The sequence below is a fragment of the Condylostylus longicornis genome, unplaced genomic scaffold (assembly GCF_029603195.1).
Source record: "Condylostylus longicornis isolate FDR11 unplaced genomic scaffold, ASM2960319v2 ptg000077l, whole genome shotgun sequence".
Classification (NCBI taxonomy): Eukaryota; Metazoa; Arthropoda; class Insecta; order Diptera; family Dolichopodidae; genus Condylostylus; species Condylostylus longicornis.
This window is the reverse complement of record NW_026578045.1, coordinates 5780041-5802378: the sequence shown is the minus strand read 5'-3', so window position 1 is coordinate 5802378 and position 22338 is coordinate 5780041.

Sequence of the window (22338 nt, the reverse complement as noted above, 5' to 3'; positions counted from 1 at the left end):
ATTTTTATAAAATTCATTTAATTGTCAAATTATTTTAAATATCAAATTAATGAATTAAATCAACATTATTTTAAATGAAATAATTTTATATTTTAATATAAATAAAATTAAATTTTATTTACTTTATTCTTAAATTATTTTTCGCTCTATTTTTTTCATATTGTTAGCCCCATTTTGACCCTTTGAATCCAATATACTCTAATCACATTTTAATTTTATTAAAATTTTTAATCATGATCGCATAAAATAATAGAAAAAACAATTTTTCCAAAAGGTAGGTTTTCACCTACAATAAGTAGGTTTTACCTATAAAATACAAAAAAAAAAATATTTAAAAGATTATACGTTTTAATGACATACAAATACAATCGAAAAATATTTTTAACAAATAGGTATAATATATTTGTCACTTTCTTATTTTTATAAACAAAATATACAATATTTTTAAATATATGGAGAAAAATACAAATTATATTTCGTTTTCTTATTATTATATATTTTTTAAACCCAACCTACAAAAATAATATTATAGGAGTCTCCTATTTAACCGGTTTTATATTTAGATCATACAATACGTAATAATATTCATATAATATCCATACAGATATAGGAGTACCTACATATTTACATTTTACATTTTAAATATCACCTAGAATTTCTCACTTTTGGGTACGTCAATCTAATATAAAGGGAGCATATCAAACAAAGTAAAAATACCGTCGCATTAACAATATTTTTCTCTTCTTTTCTCTTTCATTATTATCATCAATTGTATTTTCTCTTTCATCAAGTTTTCATAAAACCAGCTGATTTTATGACAGCTTGTTATACTAAGCAACAATACAAGAATTTTTATGTATTGAATATAAGTTTAATTGTTCTCTGGTGTATGAGTAGTGTAACATATGTGTGCGTGTTAACCATTCTCTACATGTATTCTTATTTCTCATACTTTTCCGAATGAATAATTCCGAAAAAAGAAATAGTTTTCTTTGACTTGTTTTTGTTTTATTTATTTAGAGTTTAATTTTTGTGTGTACGGATTTTACAAAATTTAAGAATGTTGCATCTCTTTCTATTGTATTTAATTGAAAAATAAAAAAAAATATTTTATTACAATACCAAATATAGCACATACGTAATATGCCATAAATTAATTTTTATATTGATTTGATTTCGGTTATTGCTTATACTTATTCAATCAAAATCAAATTAAGTATTTTTTTTTTCTCTTCCCTCTTATAGAAAACACTGTTATACTAGTATAACAGTGTACCTATATAAATATATGTACATATACCTACTCCGAAACCAAAAAAGTGCTAAGATGAATAAAGAAAATAATAAATTATAAAACAACGTGGTAAGAAAGCCATTAATCATATTTATTTTTTTTTTCATTTCAACATTATTATTAACTATTGTGAAAAAGAGATAAATATAATTTTTTTTTGTTGTTATTAATAATTTCATTTTATATATTTATTTATAATTCAAATTAAATTTCATTTTAACCAATCATTTCCATTTTCTGAGAGTAAGATAATTATTCTCTATTAAGAGAATTAAGATTTTTTTTTTCCGAATCACCTATTTATAATATTGTGTAATCTTTAAGTAAATGTGTGAGATTGCAGTAGTGTGTAATAACTTATATGTTAAGAAAGAGTGAAAGAAAAAAAAAAAACCGAAATAGTACGGAAAAAATTTCTTATTGGAATGCAAGAAATTTAATAAAATACAATATAATAAAATGAAATAATATTATTATCTCTTTTACTCTTATTAAATTTGAATTAAGAAATGGGAGGAGTCTTTTATTGTACAAAATTCTCTTTTGAATAATATTGATGAGTTTAATATAGGAAAGAACTGTAAATTGATGTAGGTTTATTTAAGTAGGTAACGCCTACTTAAATGGGCGGTTACTTATTTTTTTTTTCTTGTTTTTTTTTTTTTTTTTTAAGATTGCAATGATTTTTTTTAAAAAAATATTTAAGAGAATTTTTACTGTTAAGATTTTTGTATTTTAATTATAAGTTTTGGAGCTTTATTCAAAATTTTATTTGAATCTTGAAAAATTTCCTGCTAAACTGAAAAATATAATAAGTACGATGTTCTAATACGAAAATTTTATTCAATGCGACCTAAAGTTGGTCTTCATAAGGAATATTGTACACGTACTTTATTTATTCTAGACTACAAGATTCGGAATTATTAAATAATTTTACAATTTCATATTCTATTACAGGAAGATTTTTATTAATTCACTTATTATCACTTATACGTGAATGGCAACTTAAACAGTGGCCATTAATTTCCGCCGTACTTGAATATAATACAAAATTTAATATGAAAATCTGTATTCTGCATGTAACATAGATTGCCAAATTAAATACAATGAATCGATTATATAAAAATTACCTTGGAATCTAATTAATTTTAACTAGAAAAAAATTAAATATAGAAGCCTTATTAAATTTATAAAGTTCAATCAGGGCACTACCTACCAATTAAATACCTACCATGTATTATGTATAGAAGTTCAATTAATAAATATATTTGAAATTCAATATTGTCTATACCGATTCTACTATATACATAATTCACTTTATATACATACATATGTATTTGAAAATAAAACTCTACTATACATGCATTATTATTACATACGCACGCATTTTTTATATTTTTCTCTCTCTGAAAAAAATATATATGTAAGTATATATGAACACAAATGCATTTATAATAATAGATGAGACAGACATAATATAAAAAGAGAAAAGAAAAAGATAGTATAATAATATTAAATTTCAAAAAAAAAATTATACAAAAAATAATAAGGTTTTCTGGGTTGGGTTCTTTACCGCTTATTCGTATAATACCGTAAAGCTTTACAATAAATGTTAAGTTTGTACACGCATTCATACTTATATTTACACCTATTTTTTCTATTTTATTCATACATTTTATGTATAGAGAAACATGCGTTCCTCTGTATATTTAAAATTTATACATTTATATACAAAATATAGGTATATGAGTATGCACATACAATATAGTATATTAAAATTACTAGATATATTAAAATTGTATATACTCGTATATAGTATGCCAGAGTTAAACCAAAACAAAATTAACAGCCTAAGGGAGATTTTGCGCAATGTTAACCATTATATAGCAAACGAAGGGAATCCAATATTCATTATGGGATTTTTTATACATAAAAATCTCAAAAGGGAAAATTATTTTTTATTTTTTATTATTTTTATATTTTTAACTTTATAATAAAGTTATAGACCAAAATAGAAGGTTTTTTTATTTGATTAAAGAATAGAGAATATTTTTTTTTCTTATAAAATCGAAAATTATAATGAAAATTTTACATTTAACAAAGAGATTGAAAAAATTTTTATATTTTTTAAGAGATTTGATAAAATTTTTCGGTAATTTTAATGCCAGTATCATGAAGCATTTCAGAAAGGCAACATCATCTCTCATATAACTAGTTCATCTAACAAGGAATTATTTGATTATTAAAATAATATAAGTGCTGAAATCTCAGAACAGAATCTTCGAAAAATTTTATAATTTCGTAAAAAATTGGTCATATCGAGGGGGATTTTGCCAACTAACTATTTTTTCCATTTTTTGAAAAACATGGGAAAATTTCATATTTTCTAATATAGTTTTCATTATACAAGCTTTTCTAAAAATTAATTAGTATAACATAAAATTTTTGATTTTAATAAGAAACTGTAATTGTAGGTGAAAATTTGAATAAAATTGTATGCAAATATTATTATTTTATTAATGAAAACTGTTATACATAATATCAGTTTTTATAACATTACACATTCGATATTTGACCATTTATATACGAAATAACCAACGAAATTTAAATTTTCATATTATAACTATCTAATTATAGAAAAGGTATGAAGAACTGAGCGTTCAATACCATTATGCAAACAGTTGGAATAGTTTTATTATTATAAAATTTGTTATACCTATACAAAATTTTATTTTCTTTACTATCGCTTTAATATGAATTCATATTAGTTAAGACCTTCTCGTAGAGAGAACAATTCCCATTTCTCTTTTAGGATTGCTGAGAACAAAACCGACCAATCTTATCGTAGTTGACCCGGTTAAATTAGTTTTGTAAAAATTTATTAATATATTGGCTTTATAATATAATAAGAGCAGTAAAGATAATAAATATTTTAAAAAAATTTTCATAATTTTTCAAAAATCATAAACAAAATTTGTTATGTTTATTTTGTGAAATATTAATTATCAAAATAGTATATGTATGTATATTATTATAATAATGTTACTGACCTCTACAATATTACAATATTTTTTATACAAATTGAAAAATTAATCGATTAAAATTTTGGCACAGTTTTTTGTTATTAATGCTATAATAATAATTAACTTTATGTTGAAAATTTTATAAAACAATTTTTTTTTAAATATTGTATAATAATTATTATACAGAAGTTTGTATATATATATCTATATACATTTTCAATATAATATATTTGTATATAATATTTGTATATTTTTCTATATGCAGCTGGCTGATATATTTTCCATTATAAATTTTAATTCTAAACAATATTTCGGTTTGAAATGTAATTGGCATGAAAATTACAGATTAGTAAAATTACATTAGTACATTACAGATTAAGGTAAATATTGTATTATAGGCACCTATAAGGTAAATATAATTTTAATCTGCAATTATAATATTGTTTATCCTATTTCGTATTCAATTTCTCTTTAATTATAATATAATATTAAAGATGAATTATAAATTATTAATATATTAAAAATTTTAAATTTTTATAAATTAAATGATGAACAGCATAAAATTTAGTTGAAACCGATTGCCGTCGGACACAGCCATATTTTTTTGATATCTGGCAATTTTATTCAATTATGACAATTTTTAATATTCATAACATTATGCTTGATTGCTGTATGTTAGAAAAAATTCAAAATTTTATTTCTGTATTTAAAGCTACATATTGAAGCTAGCAGTTAAGGTATTACCTTATATAGAACACCGTTTACCCATAAACTTAAATCTACAATCATAATACATGATACTGCATTATTAACATTATTAACTTATTTAAAATATAAATAAAATTTTTGAATGCCTCGAAGCTTCCTCATTTGGTCAAATTACATACGCACATCATCTTCATTATATTCAGAATTAATTTCAATAAAAATTTACTTTTATTTCTTATAGAATCGCTTTTATTTTCGACTCATTTTCTCTCTTCTACATACCCGAAATAATCCTTGTATATCAACTATATACACAATTTCGGCAGAGCAAATATAAACACATTATATAAAAATGTTAAGGAATCTAAATGTGCAATAATAATTTTCTATACAATATACATTTTATATGTACATATACACAATTATTTGTATTACGCTTCAAATAAATAACAATAAACGATGTATATAATGGGTAACTAAGACCATATACGTAAGAATACTAAAAAATATCTAAAAAAAAAGGACAAATATCCGAATTTGAGCTATCATAGACCGGATATGTTTCCATTTTAAACTAATGAATATACATTTGTACAATAATATAGGAAAACACTATAAAAATTATTGATAGACATTTTATGTTTGCGCATAAATACATACATACATACATCTATAACCATATATTATAATTTCTGCTTACAAAAGGTTTGTTAATAAAATAGAACTCTGAAATATGTTTGAGAGTTAAGGAAAGAAAAAAAAAATTACGTATCTACATTCATTTTTCAAAATAATAAAGACTTTTAAAATCCATATTGGACAGAAAGAACAAGTGTATATGACAACAAACAGGATAAAATAAAATCTACAATAGCAATAACAAGGAATAAAAACAATTTAAAAGTATTAGAAGAAGACAAAAAATTATTCTATATTATATGAGTATATGTGTATATAAATTGAACAACAAAAGGATATTACACCAAACATTATATATAGATACTAGTGTGTTATATCATGCAACTTCTATACAGGACACACATCTACAATGAGTAAAATAATAGAAAATCAAAATAAAAAGGCAATTTTACTCTTATAAAGGGGGGTAGTATTACACGGGGATATCATTACATTCTAAATTTTTTATTATTGTAATGCCTTCTTATATGTATATGTATATAAGTAAGTTTACGATGAAAATATCCTTTTTGTAAAGTTTATTTTTTTTTTTCTATTTCAATTGTGTATATATAGTTTCACATAAAAAGGACACAAGAAAACATTATTATTATCTTTTTGTTTAAGCTGCAATATAAACTTGATGAATCTATATTATTTTGCATGTATGTATGTATCTATGTATGTAATAACAACTATGTGGTATATGTTGTGTCATTTGAAAATTATAAACGTACATACATATGTAAATATAATACATGTAGGTTTTCAAAGTTATTAAAGAAATTTGAAAATATCACATAATGATATTAATACAGATACAATTGGCAATATTACAATTATTTCAAAACTTTAGGTGAACGGTAATTTGTAGCATTAGTGTGCACTTTTGGAAATCAAATTAAATTTTTTTTAAAATTACCATTAAAAAATTGATTTTATTTACTCATTTATAATATTTCATTCCACGATTATGTACGTATGTAAATTTTAAAGCAGTCGCTGTTATGACAATAATATTATTGTGATTATAAATTTTCTTAATAAATTCGTGGAACTAATACACTATTAATTTGATAATAATTCTATTATACAGTTTTTAAATATTTTGCTTTAATACATTTGAATTACTTCTATTAAATTATCTAATTAAAAAAAAAGTTGTAAATTTACAAAGGTAAAATTACACAATATACAAGGGTAAAATTACACAAATTATTTTTGTAAGAGTGCATAATTTTTTTTTTGTTATATAAATAACAATAAAACATAATAAATTAAAATTTATAACATAACTAAAGAAATTTAGCGACAGATTTAAAATATTTAACCTTATCTTTGTCATCAGGGGTAAAGTTTTACCACAGCCTAATTTGATTGTAAATAAAATTAGTTCGCACCGTAGATTTCCAAATAATTTTTGATGAAAGCATACCCTAATATATTTTAGAACCTAGAACTAAAATTTTTCCCCTTTTCTGTTAATATAAAATTTTGAGTCATAAAAATTTTGATGAAAGAAAAGAAGTTTAAGTACAATATTTGCTTCATTCCTTTAAATTAATCAACTTTGTTTATTGCCTTATATTTTACTTGTAAATGTGTCGTAAATGGTTATATTTTTGAATATAAAAATTAAATATTTAATTTTTGAAAAGACTAACGATAATATACGAATACAAACCTCCTAGTATTGCGACTCTAAAGACAGATACAGGCCATCGTAACCGTGAACGGAAGAAAAGGTTAAATATAGTCTTTATTTTCATACTCGTATAGTATTCGCATGTCTTCTTCATGCTAATACATATTTAAAGATAAACTAAATATATTTTTCATTCAATATTATTGATCTATTGTTTATATTGAAGTAAAGTGCAAAGGGAACCGAATATACCTAACATATTCCTTATCAAATATTAAAATATATCGAATAAATTATTAATAGAACAGTGGAAATTCCACAATACTAGTGTCTGATAATTTGTGTTTTACTAATTATTCCGAATCATCTTTTACTTGTTAAATAAGACCCCTTACCCCTAACATAATAAACAAGTTGAAATTATACAATCGCATAACACTACTGAAATGTTTGAGTAACACTGCGATAACTTCTCTAATATTCAAATAAATTGAATTGAAAGTAAAAAAAATAAAAAAAAAAAATTGGAATCAACGACTAGTAATCAACTCTTATTCATGTATAAAGTAAACTTTTATGCGGATTTGTCCTTTTTTACGTATATACTTTTTTTTTGTTTTTTTGCACTTGTAATACACAATAAAAAACAACAATATTAAATGATATATACAGAAATTAACAAACAGGACAACAAACATAATACCAATAAAAAATAATAAAAAAAAAAAAAGAGCAACCCAACAACACTGACATCAAAGTATAAAGTGAGCGACAAAAAATACAAAAAGTCCTTTATAATTTTTCTTTCTTTATCCTTTCCATGTATTTCTTATCCTTCTTATATCCATTCTATTTCAAACGCTTCCATCGCATTTCTATTCTTTCGCCCCAAATACTACGTTTTTTTGTAGTCATATTGTGGCTGTTGTTATTGTTAATTTGAAAGTTTCAAACAGAAATAAAACTTTAACTTTCATTACATTATAACATGAAATATCCTTTTTTTTTGTTCCTCTATTGAATCCAAAAAAAAAAGACGAAATTGTATGGTGTACGTACCACCATATACAATAATGATGACAACATTTTTAACAATGAAGAGGAAAAAGGATTCGAAAATATTCATACTATGAGATTTTCATAATAATGGAAGCAAATCTAAGACCAATATAATATAGGTATAAAACAATGTTTACATTAGCGGTTATGATGATAAAAGGACATATCTGTCGTATATCTCACCATTCTAAGGACCTTTTATTTTCTATATACATAATTTGTGCATAAGTCACTCACAGGTATGCATTAAAGTAGCACAAAATGAAATCAAAACTGAAATTTATAAAATTTTCGGAAGAGAAAATGATTAAAAAAATTATTTGAGTAAGTTGGGGAAATTGGGCAATATTAAAATGTGATCTAAGCAATTTTAGAATATTTTTGAAGAATTTTTGAGATGAAATAAAAAAAAAATATTTTATAAGAGAAAAAGAGTGAGTTATTGCTCATGCTCCGTTTTAAATCATAAATTTATTAGTATGTACATAAGGAGTTGTGGATGTATGTAGCAAATATTGAGAAGAAAATCAGGAGCACAAAGAATATTTATGATTTAAGAGAAAATATTTCTGATAAAGATTTTTGTAAAGCTTTCAAAAGATTTTTTTTAAACAAAATATCAAAAAAATAAATGAAATAATTTTTTTTTAAAAACTTTTTGTCATACAGACCAAGAGATGAATGTTAGAAATTGCGGTATTTCTCTTAATTATTTACAAAATACCATTGAAGTTCTTATGCTCCTCATATAAGTACATTATTTTTACAATATTTGGGATTTAGAAAACTATTTTGCATTATTTCATTTAACATCTTAGAAAATGGTTGAAAAATATTTCCAGAGAATCTTGCTAAAAAATATACGATATCTTTCAAACCTGCTGTTAGAAATTACTTTAGCCTTCATATTCACTAAATCACTTTTTTTTATCTTAGGATTAGTTAAGGAGAATAAATTGGAAAACAATTCAGTAAACATACAATCACTACATATAACAAGAACTGAAGTGATTTATTAAAATTAAGTCGTCTCAAAGGGGTTTCAAGCCGCCACAGACTTGGAACTCTAGATCTTCATAGGAGATATTGTAATACAACGCCGTTTTTTCTTCTTACCCGTATTTTCCTCTTTTCCAGCCAAATGAATGTAAATGTTTTGCAACTACGAATCAAGTTTGTGCACATTTAAACATAAATTGAGATCATAGTAAATTGCGACGTGGCCATAATCGGCAGTTATATGAGCCTCCTGTATGATGTACTGGAGCACAAGGTTTTCGTCTTCATTTTACGAAAATCAACCAAAATGAAAAGTATGTCTGAATTTGATGAACTTTAATAAAAATTGTAAACTTTCTTTGTAAAATATTCAAATCGATAACTTTTCTTATAATAATATGAAACGAAATTTAATATAAGACCTTGTGGCATTTCTTTCAATGTCTTTGAACTCAAAATAATAAAATGCATAGCTAACTATAGATTTTAAATATCACGCACTTTCTATGTAATTTTTAGATTCTCATTTATAATTTTAAATTCAATCGTTTTAAAAAAAAAATAAAATTGATAAAACTTGCATTATAATTTTTTTCATTTAAACCCATATGCCATAAATTTACATATCGTCATAAATAAGTCATCACGCGTGAATTTTTCTTATTTTTCTTTTAATACTTTAATAATGAATGCGTTAAAGTTATGCATACTAAATAATAAAAAAAATTTTCTAAATCATTCCCTAAGTCACTTTTCAATAAAATATCTTATGCAGTAATGATGGTATTAAATTGAATACCATGCGTCTATATGTTGAGTATTTTGAAAATAATATGAGATTGAATGCAATAAATTTCTTTATTCTCAAAGTGTTCAATAAGATTATGATTGAGTTATCGGTGTTAAGAGTAATAATAACTACAGAGATCAACTATTAATTTTTATAACTCGGTATACTCGCTTTAAATTATACATGCAGTCATTGACCGATCTAAATTGTCAAAAAGGAAAATTTGTCAAAAAAGCAAAGAGGCAGCTAATGGAAAAACTATCTCAATGCAATATAAAATTATGGGGCGTAAATTAAATGAATGTAGATTAGATCCAAGAGGAGAGATGGAGGGGCTCTATTGTCTCTTCTCCTTCGAACAATTAATATAGGCGATATTGGAAGTGCTCTATACTTGTATATGATATTAAAAGCCTCCTATAATATTTAAATTTAGATTTGGCTATAGAAACTTACAAAAATCTTTCTTGAAATTCGAAATATACAAAACACACATATCGTTATATAAGTTGAGACGCTACCAAGCCTGGTGCTAGAAGTGATTCAATTTAATTTTATTTGAGGTCCTTGTAAACTAGTTAACTCGTCGTACATTTATGCGATCACAGAAGAAAGGTAGTGGCATTTTTTTATTTATATTTCCAACTGTCAAAATTTCTCAAATGATGATTATACTAAAATTTTATTTATGTTTAAGGTTTCCCGCAACTTTAAAACCTTCTTCGTCATTACGAACGGGCTCTTTATAAATTTTTCCTTCGGCCTAATAAAATCTATAAAATCGGCTACGCAAAATATCTGTATACAGCGCATAAAACTATATTTAACATTTTTTTTTCTAAATTCTTTTATTGGAACCTGGAGCTTTAAACGGCCGATTTCCAAAATTTTAACTATTCCCAGAAATATTAACAAATTTGACTGCTATTTTTTATTTTATGATTTTACTTTTGAAATGGAAACGGAAATTCACAATTTACACCATATTTTTATTTAATAGCATTTGTTATACATGATTGTGTACCTGGCTAAAAGTCATGGAAGTCATGGAAGGGCATTTCAATTCTAATACAAATAAATTACAGTTTTAGAGGAAGACCGAAAATTTTCAGTTAATATCGCATTATCGTCTATATAATGTTTGCCTTAATTTCACACTTACGTTGTTAAAAGCCTCAACGCACTTAGAAATAATATTTCACACTTATAAGGATTTTCTTCCTACTCAGGTCGAATACCTTCTATCTGGGTTCAACTGTATAATTATTCAAATATTGATGTCATGTAAGCAAATAATAAATAGTTTGTCATTTCAAATTAAATTTTTGAATTATTAAAAATTTAATAATATTGTTTTTAGCAAACTCCTATGCAATTAATCATTACAATCTATCATTTATGTAATAAAATATTTTCAAATTTTTTATTACATATTACAATATTAAATAATAAATCTTGGAAAAGCTATAATAATAAATTTTCATTTTTTTAATATTAAAAAAAATTTTAATAAATCTTATCAAAAAATTGTTAAACATTTTATTTCAAAAATTTTATTTAAATATTTTTAAATAAATTCTCATTCAAAAAATTTTAATAATAGAAACAATGAATTTAAAAATTAAATAATTTATAGATAGAATCCTTGAAAGTGAAGATAAAGACGAAAGTATATGATGCATAGGGCTATGTAATAATATTAATATTGTAATATTGTAAAAGCCTATAAAATAAAAGAAATTATTAATGTAAATTTAATTAAATAAAATAAACATGATTATATTTTTAAAGGAGAACAAGTTTTTAATAATTTTTTTCCATTAAAGCTGTAATAATTTAAAATAAAATTAAATTTTCAGTAAATTCAATGGAAGCATCCGGATTTCAATTCATATATGAGACTGCTAGGATATTATTGACATAGGATATTATTGACATGGCAATATTATAATAGCATAAATGTCATACACAACTTTTTATTTGAATGCCTTAATTTTCAACAGATTGCCCCCTATTCTTTGGAGACATGACTTATTTTCATATTATATAATAACTTTCTAATTCATAACCGAACATCTATTACTGAACATTAATTCGTTTTGTTCAGGTATGCGTCTACTTCTATATTAAATAAATTGATCCAGTTTTGGGATTTAAATTACCATTCCAAGGTATATTAATTATTTTTCGAATAAACCAATGATATCAAACAATTTTTTTAATAATTATCATTTGGAAAAGCATCCATCTGTAAAAAAATCATCAAGCAATTTGATTTGAAGTACATAATACGTATACTTGGTAAATTATGAACAAATATTATCGCACTATATGAAGAATCTTTGGTATCCCAATAGACTCACGATTACAGCAATTATGATATTAAATACAAGCAAAATAAATACATAATATAGTAAAATCATAATACAACAAAAAACAGTCTTTTTTCCAAAAATCTCTGCACAAAATAAATTTTTAAAAATTGTGTTTTACGCCCTTTTATATTGGATTTAAGACATTATGACTATCTAAGTGTCTTAGCTTCAAAGCTTGAAAACCTAATACCGTTCAGAGCTTTTTTATTTACCATTGTCCGTATTCAAATTTTACGGCACTTGAGTCATTAGGACGTTCTACATGAATTTCTTTTTTCTAGAACCAAATTTTATTTTTACACTGAATTAACTGGGCGGTGACCAGTCTGCCATAGTTTGTGTATTCTTTTAAAATTTCAAAAATGTTTACTCAATTTAATAAGATATAGCTAGAATATATAAAAGATTTTTAATTTTGTATCTTAATTCAACCTTATATTTTTAATTTCAATGAAATTTTTAAATACGCACATACTACCATCAAGTGGTAAAATAATTGCTGATTACGACTGCCATGCCATTTACCTATTATGAAAATAATTATTATTATTATAACAATAATTATTGTATGGTGGACGCCATTAGCACTCACAACATAAATTATTATGAATTCATAATAAATATTTTGCACATTTTTTTTAAATTTATATTTTAAAATACTTATATAAATTATAAATACAAATAGATTACAATTATAAGTAGGTCCATTATATGCACGTTGGCTGGAAACTGCAATTATTATTCATTTTTTTTTTGCATGTTTTTCATAATGTGAACGGAAAATCAGATTCCATTTTTTTTTTCGCAAATTAATTTTTAAAACGTTTGTTTTTTCCGCATAATTTTTCTGAGTAATTATAAAAAAAAAATTCTCTGCTATCATTGAATTATGCGCTATTTTTACATACTCACTCACTTATATCGTAGATTTTTTATTTTATTTTCTACTGCTATAATAGTATGCAAATTTTTATTTGCAAATATTTCAAGGACGCTTAAACATTAATTTCAATAATTTTGCATTTAAGTATTTTTTTTTGTTGTCTTTTGTTCACAATTTCATTTGACTGCGATTTTATAATTATTATATCGTATGTCGTAATGTAAAAAAAGCAAAGTGGCACCATAATAAAATATCGAAAAATAAAATTTCATGTTCATACCTAATTTAAACCGTATCACAGTTACCTGTATAACAGTTATCAAATTCGAATGAAAAATTATATGCTCGTATACTTAATTTTGAAAAATACGATCTAGATAATAATGTAATTATTTACTATTGTGAATTGAAATTCGGTCTTTTTATACGCTATACTTTAGTAAAGGGTTTAATTTTGGTATGGAGATTTTAATCATGTAAGACAGTCCTATATTATAGGTCAGCATAAAATTGTGCGTTTATTACCGATCCTATTGTATACGATAACGGAGTTGATGTGATGGTAGCAAATTTGGGATGTCGAATTTTCGGTGGGAACGAATTTCACTGTAGTAGGGAAGCGTAAATAAACTACTTTTGTAGCGATGTCGGTTGTGTGTAAATGCGGGTATATCAAGTTCGGCTTAACCGATTTTGATAAAATTTTATATGTAAGTTTATTTTAGCTATAACACCAGATTGATCAAGTTTTGAGATATATTGGGTTTCGGGAAATAGAAGTTTTTGTGAGCCGAATTTACATTTTTTAACATCGGATTTTTTTAGATATGTGACGATCCTTAAAATTAGCTGCATGGTATTTGGGAGTCATATGTCCTATTACAGCATTGTTGTATTCTATATAAGTTTTAGTAGAATGGCTTGAATGATTCAAATAACTGATTGATTTTATTGTATAATTATATAGTTATGGCGTAGGATGTCGACTGAAGTCAACTGAAACGTGTCTTTACCTACCCATTACTAGTTTGTAAACACTGATCTTATAACATGTTGATGAAGTGCTATTCAATTATAATACACTAAAATTTCTTATAAAATAAACCAATTTATTGGGACAGTTCAGTTTGGATATGTTTAGTGGCGACAGATTAATTTGAGTTTTAAAGCATATCGAATTTAAAAAATGCACATTTCCATTACTATCACAAAATCCAATAGAGTTTCAAAGACTATTAATGAATTTCTTTAACTACAAACTAAAATTACCAACTCAGATGGGTTCAAATTTAAGCTATTTTTGCTTTTCCTTTAATATTTCATAAATCAAATTAAAAAATCATAAAAATCTCATAATTAAAAGTATCAAATTCCAATTGAGAAATCACTACTCCTCCTCAATGATTTAGTTTTAATGAAATGAAGTAGATTATTGAAAATTTTTATTCATAAATTTTAATTATTATGAGCAGCTCAATAATTTTCATATTAAACGAACTACAGTATGTTTATTAAATGAAATGATAAATTTTCTGTAAACAACATTCATTTTTTTAATCTGTGTTATGGTTATAAAACAACTCAGATATATCAGAATGAAAGGGGTCAATGTTTTAAAGTAATTTCATCTTCTAATTAAGCTGCAATGAACTTTTAATTTATCGGGAAAAAGAAATATTATAGCTTTAGTGCTTTAACAACGGCATGTGGTTTCTGTTTTCAATTAATTTTTGTTCAAATTTTTGTATAGTGTTGGTAGCTGTTGTAGGAAACACACACAAATAAAATATTTTTATGCAATTATTCCGATGATCGTTACAAAATTTCTGGTTCATCGCACAAAATTCACATATTTTGCAGTATGTAGGAAATTTTTACAATAATTTTTTTTTTTCAATAAATATTAAAATCAAATTTTAAAAATAAAACATGAATAAAATTTTTGTAATTTAATAAAAGATGAAAAAATAAAATTGATTTTTTTTTTTTGTTGCCGTCATCTCTACAATACGGGTATAGACACAAATAGTGTAATCTAATACAATTAACCTTTAAATTTTTAATTGTTTTGAAAAATTTTCTTATATAAAAAATGTCCTTTAAAAATTCAGAAACTTAATAAATTTTCAAAATCAATTTCATTATGCGTTAAGGGTTATTTTTAATGTTTATGTTTTCGGGTAAGTTTTCATTAACTTTTGACTTCTTTTTTTTTTTTATAAATAATTTTTGTTATCTTTTATGCTACAACATAAAACAAAATCTTTTCCCATCGAGTAAGATGAGATTTATATTAGTAAATTAATACCATTAAAATCATAACCTGGTACTGTGCATTTATGTAGGTATACCGAGGGTTTAATATATATATGTATGTTGGATTTTATTTAAAGTAACGCGGCGGCGTTCAATGGAGTACAACAAGATATGCAAAATTAATTTACGCTTATGTTAATTTCAAAAATTAAAAAAATAAAATCATATTGAATTGGTATTGACTGTAAAATTGCTCACAATAAATTAAACATTTTCACTTAATATTATTGTCAGAATTTAAAAATTCATAATATACGAAAATTGAAAGGAAGCACATATCCTCTCAAACTTCATTTATTAAAAGAATTATTAAGGGAATTTTTACGGTATTAAGACTGCACCATATAAGTTCACAAATATTAATATTGCATACATTGGGAAGAGGAGGAGGGGCAGAAATAATTATTTACGCCATAAAATTCTAGTTGAAATTGTTTTCCTGATTACCACCAAATTATCTCGGATATGGTGCATCGCACAGAAAAAATATTAAGATGTAACTGGAAGACCAACTCAAAATCTTCCAAATTATGAAAACAAAATATGAAAAAAAAAAAAAAACAAATTGAATAGGGTAAATTTTTTAGTCTCAATAACTTTTTAAGTAGTACCTCAAATAACACGTTGGTTTTTTGAAATAATGAGTTCCCTTTCAGCTTATTATGAAAGTTATTATTATGAATAATAATTAAGGAACTAGCCATTAAAGTTCGGTAAACATTTTTGTCGAAACCAAAAATTTTCAACTAGGATTTTGGGGGGGTTAAATATTTATTTTCGCCCTCGACCCCCTTCCCAGAAACAATTTTTTCTTTTTTTATAAAATTGCACACCCATTGTACCCCTAAGAGACTTTGTCACGTTACAGTTTCAAACCTGTATAGTACGTTTAACGTTAAATTTGTTCCGTAAACTTAAACGAACATATGAGAAGCTTATATTTTGAGTAACATAAGGCTGATACTATTTCTTTGCTTACAGTCTGTTAGGATTTAAACTAGAATGTCATAACATATAAAACTTTGCTAACTGATTGGTTCATGCTTTGAGAAAGTATAGTGCATAATAATTGAGTAGCAGTTCATCATTTTAATATAAATATTTTTTTAACATTATCAACTAGATCACAATTCATGATAGCATTAATGTAAAGTTTTAAATTTACATATGGAATTACACAAACATATACAAGCATACACATTTATACACAATATAGAATAATTGATGAATATAATTTTTTAAAAGAATATTGCATTAACGCAATTTTAATGGCAGCGATGAATATTAACACATGTACTTCAAAAAAAAAAAAATATTGCTGTAACATTATGTAAAATATTCTTTAAGGCAACACACACATATGTACATTAGCCAAACACTCGCATTACAATACAAGATTTTCAAAGTGGCAATTTTTTTAAATATAAATGATATGCATATGGTATATGTGTGTATGCGTTAATTGTGGTTATTATTTTTATGTTTATTATTGAAAATGATGCATTTTAAAAATTGCGTTTCTTCTACTCAACTTTACTATGAAACTTTATGCAGAGACGGTTCTACCTTCTACGGCGCCCAGCATAGTTTTTACAAGTGTGTGCCGCCTCCGCGCTTTCAAACCAATAAATATTATGCAATGAAAATTGCAAATTGTGCGTAATAAATCACTTTCTTCTAATTTCATCACACTGAATTCATAGATTTAATTAAAGCTTTCAGCTTTTCGTTTTACAATAATTGTACATATTATCAATTTAATTCCGAAAAATAGAAAGAAAAACATTTTTTTTAAACACGTAATGAACAAAATCAATGGCGTAATTGTTTTCCGGCGCCCATTGCTTATGCTTACTTTGCATACATGGTAGATCCGTCGCTGACTTTATGCATATCATACCTACATACATGTACATTTATATAATTTTACTCTTTTTTTTTATTATTGTTGATTATCATTATTTAAAATTGTACATAATTAACAGCATTAAAAAAAAAAAATTGTTCAAAACAATTTGCACGCAATAAATAAAACAATCAAACTGTATAATAAGAATAAAAAAAACCAACACAAAAAAAATAATATAAACGATATGAAACGGTATGAACATACTAACCAACCTACTAGTACAAATTTTACTAAAAAAAAAAAATCAACAAAATAAATGCACAATTATACAATGAAATTGCGCAATTAAATATTAAAAAAAAAAAAAAAAAAATGTAAAAACAGTGAAAAAAAACTGAAATTAACTTGAATAACTGCGTTCATGATTGCGAGTAATTTAAATGCAACAAAAAAAATGCAACAGCAACAAAAATGATCGAACGAGAACAAAAATAATTCGGTCGGTGAGCTTTTTTAATTATTACCGTTTTTTATATTTTATTATTATTATTTTTGTTTTTTTATTAATTTATATAATAATATGTAAAATATAATATTATTTTTTATTAATTTATAACCACAATTTATGCAAAAATTTTGCCAGTGGCTCACCAATATTTTATGATTGACAAATAAACAAGAATAAAAATTAAAAAACTGGCTGTCAAATTTTATCGAATTTCCCGTCAAAACTGTATGTCGATTTTATCTAAACTCTTCAAATAAAATTTAATAATACACAATTACAAATTTAACTAGATGCAACTTAAAAATTCTTGTAAGTTTGCAGCGAAAAATTTCTGTAAATAAGTAATTCAAAAACTTGAAATGCCCATTAATTGATTTTATTCTTCATTTTTAGTTGCTTTAATTCAAATTTTGAATTTATTAAAAAATAAAATATGAGGCACTATTAATTATTAAATAATGAAAAGAAAAATTCAATTGATAATATGAAAATTGCTGTTAAAAGCAAATATATTATCAAAATTGCATATATTTGGGCGCTTTGCTATACCTACGATATTAATCACAATTTTCGTCTACAATTTAATCGGCAGCAAAAATTTCTTTCATTTTTTCTATAGTCATTTGGGTTAGCTAGGTGGATTGTGCAGCCGCTGCTTTTCGGTGGACCTTTTTCTGCAATGAAAGCTAAGCTTGCCTGCCTGCGAAATGCAACCTTCACTGTTCGAAAACAAAGCGATGAATTATGCGAAGATGTTTCTTTCATCGCGCTCCACAAAGTTAGCCGCGGAGAGGGATATTTTATTGGAGATGGATACTGTCTAGTAAGGTACCACTTGCATATCTTTAGGAAATTTGACTATCCCTTGTGCAAATCTGGGAAAGGGCTGCCCAGCGTCGTATTGGTGTTGCACAGGGTTTCCTGAACATTCAAGAAGTGCTGTCTAATTCCTTTGAAGATGTCTCCAGTTTTTTACTTTAGACAAGCATATTATTAAGTCGTGAATGGCTGCGGTAGCCCGGGAGATGTGTCTTCTTACCCCATTCGGTTTCTTTGGAATCTAATATAATCTAATTTATTGAAAATAATATACTTTTTGCTTGAAGACTTAGCATTTGCATGATTATTATATTGTAGCAGATTAGATGTAGACTAACCGCAACGCTTTCATTATTGTTCTTATGATAGTAATTGGAGGTTCAAGAATAATTATAGTACTATTAATAAATGCATTCATGGGAGCAAGTTTAAATAGTTGAACACGTATTTTGTAAATTCTTTAAAAAATATGCAACTTGACAATAATTCTAAATTTTCATACATACAGGCATTAAAAAAAAAAATAAAATCAAAATGCCTATTTAACCTGTAACCCTCTATTGAAAAAAATTTCGATTTTTAAACGCTCGTATGTATTTATTTAATGCCCTATTTATTTAATTACATATTGTTTTTCGAACACCGTGTATAAGATATGTAAACAGCAAATAATTAATTAAAATCAATAATTTTTCTATTGTTTGCCATTTTATTTGTATGTACAATTTACTTATATGTATATATTCCGCTTATGTGTGTACTTAATATATTATGAATTCAACTCGCCCGCCTATATTTAATGAAATGAGAAGCCATATTTTACTCGTAAAACCATTTAAAAAATAAATCTTACAATATATATTTTTTTCCCCGATACTTAAATATATTATATACATTTACACTTACATACACGTTATAATATACGATTTCGTTTCTCTTACTTGATTACATTTGGCGAAAAAAAAACTTAAAATTGAAATTTGTGCAATGAAAGCAAATTTTTTTTAGGTTAATATTTTGTAAGAATGTAAGTAAAATTTTGAGATTAATTAAAAGAAAATATTGTTGATACTCGTACTTTCAAGTATTCGACCATTTTATAGAGAATTTCTCGCTTATTATGTCATCCCATAAAAATGAGTGATTCCGAAATTTCAAAAGCATATAGATGGTTATTTTCATTCTAATATAGATTGGAGTTAAGCCTGAAGTGAAATCGAGTTAAATATAATTTTCGATTTTGTCAAACAATACCGTCGGTCTCAATTTTTTCTGCATATATACCTAAAAGTGAAAACTAATAGCTTCTAATTATTAACATATTATGAGCGGGCGGCCTAGCATGGGCAACAATGTTGCATAGCGGGCGAATATACAATATATACATCCGGATACATAAAAAGTTTGAGGGCCCTTTTTGAAAAGAATAAAAAAATATCTACAATGCGCGCAGCGGGTACTTGTACCCAGCCCGCTTATAAGTGACAATACACATAAGCGGGTACTAGTACCCGACCCGCTCATAGTTAATGTGTTAATGTTAAAATTAATGATGAAATTTTAGTATTTTTAAAATAACACTAAAACTCAATTTATTATAAATTATTGCATGATTAATTACCAATTATAAAGGTATTCATATATACACTCTTGTACATATAAACACTCTTAACTACATGTGCTTAATTAACATTAGATATCGATTATCAAAATCTACAGTTCATTAAACTTTGTGTAATTGTGTGTGGTTTATTAACCTTTTCACATTTTTTGATTTGATTGAAAGCTTTAATAAAATAAAATGAAAATTTTTGTGTTTTTTTTTTTTTTCGAAATTTTATTCAAATAAATTTGCATTTAATTCAAATATTATTATTGTTAATTTAAAATTTTTAAATGTTGATTTTAGCTTTTATATTTTATACGTTTATTTTTTTTCTATTCTATTATATTATATAACAGAATATTTAAATGATTTTACACAATTTTGGAAATTATTTGAATAAAATGAAGGCATTTTATATTTAATAAATATTTCTTTATTTTATATTCTATTCAATTCTAATACAATTCCTGGGCGTATAAAGAGTATGCAATAGGCAGAAAGACACTTTTAAAGGGTTAAACATAGCCCTTTAGGCAAGGCTAGGAGTTAAATAATAGAAAGATAAGGAGAACAGTTATGTAAAATTTTCATTTCTTCATGTTTTAGAAACGGTTTTTTACTTTTTTAATTAAAATTAGGCCGATATATTTAATCCCGTAAAAAGCTAAGAATCGAATAAAAGAATTTTGATACGAACAATTTTAACAAAATGTTGTAAAAATCTGCTTTGTCATCAATGAGGTACTTAATTTATTAAGCCTGTATCATATTCCCAGAAAATATTCGGTTTTGGTTCTGTGAAACAAACATTTTCTCTATGAAAACATAAATAGCCCTCAAGTCTTTGAATCGCAATAAAATTGCAATGCCATTCTCCAAAAGTACACACTTCTCAAGACAAATTTTTTGCTCTCGAATTTATGTTGAGTTCTCTTCTTATTTCAAAAAAGCTAGTCTATTAGTGATAAAAGCAAAAATAAATCGAGAAAAAAAACTTTCTTTATGAGTTTTTAATTTTTATTCTCTCGAGGGAATTTAAGGCGGCAGAAGCTTTTTCAGGACGATTATTACTATATTTGCGCAGTTCTATTGCTAGTACAAGTTGATTTTTTCAAGAATTTCGATCAAATCAATATCATACCCAAATATTCATTAGTTATGGGGGAAATATCGTATTGTTATGTACACAAACTTTGTTTTGTTATAAAATATTTCCCCTGAAAATATGCAATTCGTTATTTATTTCCAAAGCATTTATTATACTCATATAAGCAAATTCATTTAATTTTAATAATATTTAAATTATTAAAATTTTCAATTTTTACTACTTCTTAATAGACCAGCAAAAGTTCTATTCCACAATACCAGACGGGAATTTATAAAAATCATATTCTAAAATCTTATAATAAATTTCATTTTAAGTACGTCTAGATATAAAATAAGAAATAACATGTGGAAAAAAAGCACTTAATTTTCAAATAATTTTGAATTTAAAAGTACTAAAAATTCTTATTTCATTCAAAACAAAATTAAACTTTAATAAAATTAGACGTTATTTAAAATTAATAAAATAAAAGCCGAAATTTTTCTATATTAGCATATAAATTTTTAACCCTTTTTCAAAATTATTTTTTATTAAAATTTATAATGAAATAAATTTGATTTTCTCTACCATCATTTTAACTCTATATAATTTAATTTTAATACTTGAAATAACTTCAAAATAATGACATTTTATTATCATTTAATTGATGTCAATTTTATTTATATTCTAGCCTGTATATTC